Below are 10,666 nucleotides of genomic sequence, written 5' to 3' on the forward strand. Positions count from 1 at the left end.
AAAAGACAGGATGCCATGTCCATTAAAATCAATCATATGATAACAGAAAGGTGTGCCTATGACACATGTATGCTTAAGCTTTATAACCTTATAATGGTTATAATGGTTATAAACCTTTATAACCATTTGAAATCTTGTCTATATAACCAATGGAATCTACAGTGTGATTCATTCCATCCTAAAGTAACTATTTAAAATATATGAGATGAAATATCTTCTAAAACATAAAGGAAGCATAACAGTGCAGTTATTTACACAGTTTCACTGAGATAATTTACACTGAAGGAGACCAAACTTTAACAAAAAAAAGTTTCCTATAATTTACATAGAACAATACTGTACAATTTATATTAAAAAAAAAAGTTATGAGATAATAATTTAACTGACATGCTTATTCTCCACAGAATGAATTCAAGAGGCATCTTAAGTTGCTAGATAAGCGTAATGCTCCCTACAAATAATTTTAAATGTTATTTTAAGTTCTCATCTGCAGTAATCTCATGTTTTTGGGAGAAGTTTTGAATTTTTGCGTCTTCGAGTACAGGTCTCAAAGATTTTCTCTCTCAGATAAATGTAATGTAAATGCTCTAATATGTTTAATGGTAAAATATTATAAATGTTGGTATAGATCACAGTGATGTTTATATCATCGTTTCTGAAGTCATTTGTGAAGTAGGATAGAACATAGGGTAACTATCACTGCAAGTATGATATCTGAAAAACAAATAATGATCACCCAGCAAAGTACAGTAGACATTCAGTATTGGTACATTACTGCATTATTTTTCATTTAACGAATAGTCCCTGTTTTTTGTTGTTGTTGTTGTTTTGTTTTGGGGTTTTTTTTGAAACCTTTGCAACATTTTCACATGGAATAAGTGTATATATAGTGGGGGAAAGGAGAATAGGATACAGATTCAACTTCTTTTTCATCATCTGGCTATCATCTGACAATCATCTGTTTCTTCTCAAAAGAAAACAAACACATACATTTTTGGCAGAAGATTTAAGTTGGCTGGTATTAACCACCAGCTGTAGATCAAGACCCCTATAGTAACATCCTCTTTGAATAGAGATTCTAATTTTAAATATTTAGCTTTCCATGCAGATGAGACTGTGTACTTCTGGAGACACACTCACACATTTGTTTATGGAGAAGTGGTTGAGAAAAAATTAGGTGTGTTTTATTATTTAAAGACTTGTTATATTTTGCCAATCAGGAAAATTTTAGCTCTATAATGAATGTTTCCATAAATTAAGCACAGAAGTGTAGTACATACAATATTTTAAGGAATATATATGGTTGTTCTATCATCTGTTCAACGGAATTTGTCTGTTCATATTTCAGCATTCATTTTGAATAGTACTAAATCTCTGTTTTTTTTCTTCCTTTATTTCTTCCTTTTATTTTTTATTATTGGTTTTTTTTCATTGCATTTTATTGTAAATCTTCATTATGATAAAAATACAAAAACTTTTCAATATTTTCTAATTATCAGAATACTTGACTTGCAGTCTACTCTCTGATATGAATCCAGGGTTTTACCACTAAGTATAACTTCTTGGTACTGGAAAAGATTTCAAATAGTGAAAACACTGAGCATTGAAATGTTGCTTTACATTTTCCTTCAAAAGAATGCAAATTATTTCAAATATTTTTTCTAGTTTATAGGAATATATATGACATTTTCATATGTCACAGCCATACAGACAATTACACCTTATTGGAAGATCTTAGTCCAGATTTTCAGAATCATAAGAGAAAAGATCATCAGGATAGCTCAGTTTCTATCCACTCCTGTTATCATCAGGAACATCCTTGGCATGTGGAAGTGTTTAATAACCTGGGCACTTCTATATGCACTGAAATGAGAAGAGCTAGATGTTGTGAAAATCCACTTGATATATTGATTGAGCTTTCAATTCAGTTTCTTATGCCAGTGAACACTAATCAAAAGGATAAATCCAGTATATTTTAATCTCACTTGATGTTCCATTAACTGCCTGTGAATGGAATTGGCAATATTTGTTTCTTTAAGAACTTGTGACTTAAGTGCTTCCCTGAGATTGGATCTGGAAAATGATAAAACTCCGCTTAGTAATTTTTTTCCCTGAGGGGAGATGACAGGAATGAGACATTATCTTTCAATATTCTGAAAGAAAGCAGTGCAGTAGCTGAAACAAAAAAGAATGCTGTGGAGCCCACAAGCAGCATCTTGTATGAAATACACACAGAGAATGTCTGAAGAGGTTCTACTCTTCAGAAGCTAACCACAGTGTTATTTTCTTGATGGAAGATAAGTAAAGAAGCATGGTAACGGCACGCAGGGAGATACGGTCATGCTCTGAGGGGGATATGGATTTTAGGAAACATCTGAATAGGCAAAATATAGCAGACTGTAGGCCACAGCTTAAGATGCAAAGGCAACACAGAATGATTTTTGGCTGACATGCAAGGATAGTCATTTTATTGTATCATTTTTAACTGTACTTCTTCCTGAGATGAAGAATGTGGGAATAGCTTCACAGAAGATTTTCTTAGGACTGTCCCAAACAAAGAATTTTCACAGATGAAAATTAAGCCTTAATTTAATTCAGGCAGGAGGAACTAAAATATTGCAGGTAGTGGTGGTGTTAAGCTTTAATGTTCTGAAAAAAAGAAAAAAAGAAAGAGCAGTGGCACAACAAAATTTAAATTAATAACTGTGCATCCAAATCCATTTACCAGAAGAATACATATTAATCAGTTTTGCCATGCTTATTTGTCTTTTGTTTTTAACCTTCGAAGCTATTGATTGAGTAGCTTAATAAATTAATTAAAAGGCTATAAACGATTAACACAATTGAAATGAAAACTTAATTGAACATATGTTTTGACCTAGAGAAGAACTTGTTTGTTTGCCTGTGACCATACAATGTAAATGTGTTGAGAGGGCCGCACAAATGAACTAAGCATGTGAAATAGATGAATGTGGACTTGGAGCTATCTGACCTTTTATTTTATCATTAGGAGCGGTATAACTTCATCAGAGCTATACAGACACAACAAATAAGTCCAGGAAATAGTAGTGAACAGTGGAAAATTAAATAGAGGAATATACAAAGATTTCAGAATAGATAACTGATATAACCTCATCTTCATTCTACATTCTAATTACTTTACAAGAACAGTGATTCAACACTCCTGTTTTAATCAGGAAAAATATCAAAACTCTATGATGAAATAAATGAATTTGGTACCTGTTTACTTCTTTTCCATTCATACTTACTGATCTTCCATGTCAAAATAATGTGTTGCTTGAATTACTGATTTGTTTTCTCTAACTATCCTTCAAGAGGGTTTGGTAGTTGTAGAACATTACTAACATGGTATGTAACCCAATCTTTAACACAACAGACTTTTCCATATGATAGTTTATAACCACCAGCCACTCCGTTGTTACTCAAACAGGAAAGAACCTAGTTTTGCTCTAAATTGTATCGCTCCTATGAATATGCTGAGTCATTATACATTTAGACCATAAAGAAAACAACCAAAAAAACCCCAAAACAGTAAATTAGGCATGGACATGAAAATGTCCCATGAAAATTGGGACATGATCCAGTCGTCCCACATGTTGAAGTATACGTGCACAGAGCACTAGAGTAGATACAGCTACTTCTTATATATCCTGAAAAACATGTTGCCAATAACAATAGCTAACAAGAAAATCTTGGGTGACCCATGTCTGCATTGTGGAAGAAGTTAAATGCAGACAGAGGAAACTGTTCATATGCATCTCTTTCATAGACAAAAGAAAAAGCTCAGGACACCATTATTTCAAGAGCTTAAACATTCAGTACTGTGAAAATTTAGTTGAGGACTACAAAACTAAGGACTGAGTAAATCTGGGTTCAGCTGCTTGCAAGGGAATGGATTCTGTAAGCCAGGTGGTCCTTCCCAGTCATAAGCTCATTGAATGAGAATGGAGACTAATATAAGTGATTGAAAAACTCTTCTAAGATGTTGTATTAACTCTAACGAATGTAGGCTTCTACTTTCAGTTTTCTTTGAATCACAACTAAGTTAGTTACTTCAAAAAGTCAAAGATCAGCTCTGCAAACCTCTCAAGGCTTCTTTTCCAATGAAAAAGAAAAATAAAAATCATATACTTTTTATTGTGAATATGTCCATCACCATAACCACAGACTGTTGACACTAGAACAATTTATGATTATGTTGCAGTAGCAATAATGCAGAAGTTATAGCAAATGGACCTCAAATTTGTTACCATTAAATTCATTTAGATGCAAGGGGGTGGCTAAAACCTTTGTAATCAGGCTACATTAACATATCTTCTGTTGCTATAGCAATTGCATCAAGGGCAATGGAAAATGCTAAGCTACCCCAATACTGAGAGTTCAACTGTAATTTATTTGCCTGGCACTAGGTAGAATGAATACAGAAGTATATGATTACACACTGTTCATAAATTGACATTATCTAGCTAAAGAGAGAACACAAAAAAGATGCTTTTTACAGTCATTTATTAAGTAAAAACTTATGTTCTGAGTTCATACTATCAGAAGGTAGTATGCCACAAATATGTTTATTTTGGACTACTTCTAGTTGGATCCTGTGGATGAATGCCCATTAAACATTTGGAAATTCCTGAGTACATTCCTGGAATATATCTGCATTCATGATCTTTGAGACTACTCAACAATATGAACTAAAGCAGAGAAAGTGAGGTAAAAATGTCCTCCTTATGACTAGTGGTGATCTAGTCAGTGAAATCAATGGAATCTAGTTCCATAAGTTCCTATTTTTAATGCTGACTACAGTGAAGCTTGTTATGGTAAGTTTATTGTAGTTTTCTGCACTAAGGGAGACAAATGCCATGTTGTCCATTTCAGAAGATAAGAACGCTGTCTAGCAAGATGAATAGAATATTTATAACAGAATCATCTCTTGTGAATTTTCCAATATTTATTAAATGTAAATTACTCCCTCAGTGCATTCTTCTCTCCATTCAGCAAGGTCCCTCTCCTCCTATCCATTTTTAGTAGTATATAGTGGCCTGCTGATCCTGTGCCTCAGTTCAAACTGTTAGTAGGTTCCAAAATGAGTCCTCAATCCTATAAACTTAATTTCTTTGAGAAAAAAAAAATACATATCTATCAATCAAACAAGGAAAAATATATTGAAACACTGAAATAATTACCAAAATCATAGCAGAAAACTCAGAAAACTATCTTCTTTAAATTAAAAATGTAGTCAAACCAGGGCTGCCTCATCGAATGTGCAAGAGCAATGCAGTAGTGAAGATTTTTTATCTGGAGCCACTAGCTGTTAAGCAAATATCTTTCTTTCAAACCATTACTTTTATTTTGGTTTTAAGTTACATGGGCAGAGCTAAAAGAACAGAACTGAAGCAAAAAGGCGCTGAAATTCTGCAAATGAACAAACCAGAAAATGTCACTCCATTTTTTTTCTTTCTTGTATTCATAGAAATGGAAATCTAAAAAGTGAAAATGCTAGTGGTAGTTTGAAAGTACTGAGTATCATCAGCAATTTAAATCCTTAAAGATTACAGGAGAGAGAAAGATATTTCCAGAGTTATTCTTTCCCAGTATCTGAAATTCCCCTTTACTAAACAAGTCTGAATAGCAGCTAAGATTTTCCAAACTTAAAGAAAATGTGAAGTGCTATATTTTCCAGAGAGAAAATGAGACAATATTTTCCTCCTGGTGTAAGTCATTTTGTGTTAAGTGCATCAACAAAATTAGAATATTAAAATAATCTAATTGCTGTGAAAGTGTGCTTTTATCTGAGAACTGCAGCTAGCCCTGGAGAGAGTAAGGTTCTGAAAACTGAAACATATCCTGCATGGAAAGTGGAATCATTCCTGTTGTATGTTGGAGTTCCATATACTACAGCAAAGGCACTTCTGCAACTTTCCTCTGGAATTAGAAAATACTTCACTACTAGCATGATTCAAAATTTACATTGTACTTAGTTTTCCTGATATTCTGTCAGCAGCAGTTCATATTCTAGAAGATGATAGAGAAAACATCTCTTATTAGTACACTATTTTGTAAGAATAAAGTATGGATTAATCTGGAAGTGTTTACGTTAATGTACATTATTGGGAATGAGATTATCCTTTTGAAAATAACACAGATTGTCTCAAGGAGGAAATTTTCTTCAGTTTTCAATTTGAAGTTATTTTTAGTAAAGAAGCAAGGGTAAAGGAACACAAGACAGTCTGCATGAAAACATTTTGGCTAGGATAGAACTAATCCATATTATAGAAAGCAAAACAAAGAAAAATAAGACCTATACTGAAAGTATGAAAAACAAAATTCCATTACTACTCAATAGTATATTAAGAACTTAGAAATCAATATTATATCCAGTGATTTATGTGGAACTTTAAATCTTATATGTTTTTATTCAAATATACAGTTTTAGGTCTTCCTGAAGTTTTAATGAATTGCTTTTAATTAGGTGTTTTTCAGCATGGAGTTTTGGTCAACAAAATGCATAAAGAAGATAGCAGAGCAGCTAGGAGCTGTGCAGCACATATGGCATTAGGTTGTAAGGTCCTGACTTGCTGGTACAAATTCGAGCAGCTACGCCATGAGGGGTTGAGAAGTAGGACTGAGGACTGAGGATCTTGTGATTAAGACACCCATTGGGCTGAGCAAAGAACAAGTTGTGCAAAGCACAGATGCGAGCAATATTCTTCCACACTGCTGCATTACCAGCCCACCAGTTCTGTGGTGGGTCTTTTGCTCCTGGTTTTGACCAGACATTCCAGCTGGTCAATACATACCAGATTCCACATTTTCCAATAAAGCAAGTTTCACTGGAAAATTCCCAGCCAGCTCTCATCAAGAATGGGCTCTTGTTTTTCGGGCCAGATGAGCTGTTCCACCACCTGACAACCTTTCCCACACTTTTTGGCAGGTAGCACTCAGTTTGAATGCCAGCGGGCATCATCCCAAGGCCGGAAGGTGTTCTCTGTAAACTGAAGCTTGCACTCAGGGGACTCCCATGAATCAAGACAGCAGCTGGATACTTTTTTTATTCCTGAGTAATGAGAGTTCTGGGGAGTAGCAGCCCATGATGACAAGTATCAAGCTGCAGCAGATGCCTACACAGGTGCTATGATAGGAATATTGGGCTGAAAGCAGACTGGGGGAAAACTAATGTTCCCTATTTAGCAATCAGATTCCAGTTAGTGAGAAACTGAAAGCAATGAGTGCACTGCCCCCCCAAAAAACCATGAAAGAGGACTGTAGTGATACACCTTTTCAGATGCTGCAATTACCTGTGAGAAACTGATGCATCCTTCAGGCAATTAATTATGCAGTGTAAAAGCATGCAGAGACGCAAGAAGAGAACTTAAGTGTTAGACCCATTGTGCATGATGGTACCTACAGAGCAGCAAGAACTGCACTGTCTAGAGCAGGATTGACACCTCATGGAACTCCCAAGCCATGCTCTCTAGAAAGGTGGGATTTTTGTCTCATTGCATGCACTGGTAACCAGCAAAAAGATAATATTGTATGCTGCAAGACAGTGCACAATTTACGTTACTGAAACACTAACATTATTTTGCAGCGATGAGGAAGAACTCTCTAACAGCATTACAGTGACAGAGACACACATCAAAGCAAGCCTTCTGGAGATAAATATTCTTCCAGCTCTATGAAATTGAAAATATATGCAAAATGAAATTCCTTTGTTTCTCTGTTGAGAGTATTGAGGATGTCAGGCAATAGGAGAGTTCCAGAGCTAGACGTGTCTTAAGGAACAAATGCCTCAGGAAGTCAGTCCCTACTGCAGACAAAACTACAAGATGAAGCTCTTTTTGAAAGCAGGGATTAAGCAACAGTTCCAGTGAATTTGGAAGCTGGCACAAATAAGTTCATCACATGTGGCAGAAGAAGCATGTCTGATATGAACTGGAGGAACAGCTACTTCACAAGCAGAAATGCTAAGTCAGTAGCAGACATAGCAATATGAAAAATATTCATACCCCTGCAGTCAACAAAATAGGAGATTCGTGATAATTTTTTTCATTGCAAAAAAAAAGTTAAAGAAATTACAAGATAAAAACAGAATAGCACTCCATTTAATAGCAAGCAAGCTGAATGGAAGGCAAAGCTAAAAGCACAGGCAAAATGCCCGTATTGCCTATAAATCTTGTCAACTTGTTGCTCTGATTGTATTAAGACCACTAACGTTATGCTGACCAAGCTTCTTACTGCCTCTTTGCACTTTCTCATCATCATTTCTACTTGTGTTCAGATACTCAGCTTACATACAGATTCAGGCGGGGACTTTTTTGATCTTTGGAGGATGTGTGGCAAACCTGACTTGTTGAGGCAACAGGCCTCCATGCCCTAAGGTAGAACACAAATCAATCAGTGTCAATTGGGAACTTAAGCATAAGTTATCATGGAATAGGCGCTTTGAAAGCAAATGAAGACAAAGTAGCAAGACATCCTAGAGTGTCACAGTAGCTATCAAGTACAGAAGAAGGGACCTTAGAAAAAGACACATCAAAGAACAGTGTTTTTTTGTTTCACACTCTAGCAGAAGAATGAACGACTGAAGAAATTAAAAAGGAAAAGGAAAAGGAAAAGGAAAAGTAGAAAAAAAGAAAAGAAAAGAAAAGAAAAGAAAAGAAAAGAAAAGAAAAGAAAAGAAAAGAAAAGAAAAGAAAAGAAAAGAAAAGAAAAGAAAAGAAAAGAAAAGAAAAGAAAAGAAAAGAAAAGAAAAGAAAAGAAAAGAAAAGAAAAGAAAAGAAAAGAAAAGAAAAAGGAAAAGAAAAGAAGAGAAAAGAAAGAGAAAACAAGTTATTTATGTGTATACTGTGATTTACCTTAAAAAGAAGCAGATTTACAGCAACCAAATGAGGAAATTCATGAGGGGAGTGCTGATTGTTGCAGTGAAATGGTTAAGAAAGTCATCATAAGTTGTAGGTTTTTTTTTTTTTTTTTTTTAAATGCCAAGTACAGATGTTAGTCTACAAATAACTACGTTTCTTAAAAATCTATGAATCTTTGTTTGGTAAGTTAACTGCTTGGAAAATAAATAACAGTTCTTAACATGCAGCTCCTGGTAGTGTGCACTGTGCAGTGTGCTCTGCAGTGTACCCGAGGGAGCTTCAGCAACCAACACTGAGGAAGAGTTTTGATATATGTAGTCTTGGAATTAGGAACTTAACTTAGTTAACTTTAACTTACAGTACCTGACTGCTTCTGTGGGTGAAAGTCACTTATTCAAATGTGTACTGGAAATCTATTGCAGAGATTTCAAATCAAAGCAGATACATTCTTGCCTTTTGTTTTTGTTTTTGTTTTTCTGCAACGCAGCCATTTAAACTGTGTACTTGATTTTTTTTCCTTTTTTTTTTTAATTTTTTTATTTGGGGTTGAGGGGCAGGAAGGATGAGGACAAAAGCAGTTTCCTTTCAAAATTATTTTGCAAACACAGATTTTTGTTTTCTGTACAGAAAATTAGATCGACTTTTAACACCCATTTTGGCTGAGGCTAAGAAAATCTTTTCTGCTTATGTAAGGGAATTGAGGTCTATTGGATCTGCCTAGAGATATCTAGAGTCTCTCCAGGACTGTATGTCTCTTCACTCTGTGGAAGCTGCTGGCTCTGGATAACACAATTTTTTAGTGATGGAAAGCAGAAGGAGATGGAGCCCATCTGCTAGCCACAGGAACTTCCCTTGCAAACCCCATGTATTTCCAGTTGGAAGTCCAAGATAGAGTCAACGTCTGCTTCAAAGCCTGAGGCAGGGACAGCTTCCTCCCTGCCCTGCCTGGCTGCAGGGAGAGCTGCTCAGGGCAGCCAACCTGGGTGGCCAGGCGGCAGTGACCACACTGAGCACAGGGAAGTGCCTCCTAAAAACTGCGCCAGTTTTCCCCGTGCCTGTGAATTGAATAAATATCCATCTACATTTAAGGAGAAACGAAGCACAACCTTTTGTTGTTACTGAAATTTGAAAAGAATTCTAGAAATTAACTTACACCTCCATGGGGTATGTGATTCCCAGAAAGCACCATCATTCACAGCACAGAAACATCTGATTTATTATACACAGGTGTGAGCTAATTATTTCATATTTATTACTTATTATTTTATTATGTATTTACTTTGGAGAGTCAATAGACTTTCTGTAGTTAGGCTTACACCCACTATGAAGCCCATTCTTAAGCTGCTTTGTACCTTTGACTTGCCGTGGCTTGAAAATTACCACATTCAATCTGCAAGCAATCTGGAAAGGGTCTTGTTTAGTTTGAAAAAAATGAAGTCCTGATGCTTCAGTTACTGAAGTTACAGAACAGCAGTTACAGAAACAGCAAAGGAAGCTGATTCTCTTGCACTGTTAATTAAGAAGGTGAGGAATATATTTCATGGAGGAATTACATCTATTTTGTTTGGCTTTGAAAAGTTCCCAGTCTTACATGAGCCTCAGTCCTGTCACAAGCTGGCGTGGGGAGGCTTTATGGTGGCTGCAGCTCCTCACAGAGAGCAGAAGTGCAACACTGAGCTCTGCTCTCTTGTGACAGTGACAGGGCCGGAAGGAAAGGCATGGAGCTGTGTCAGGGGAGGGTCAGGTTGGGGGTTAGGAAGAGGTTCTTCACCAGAGGATGATGG

Source organism: Cyrtonyx montezumae, unplaced genomic scaffold, assembly GCF_038088225.1.
Source record: "Cyrtonyx montezumae isolate F1298 unplaced genomic scaffold, pur_monq_1.0 scaffold_3, whole genome shotgun sequence".
NCBI lineage: Eukaryota > Metazoa > Chordata > Aves > Galliformes > Odontophoridae > Cyrtonyx > Cyrtonyx montezumae.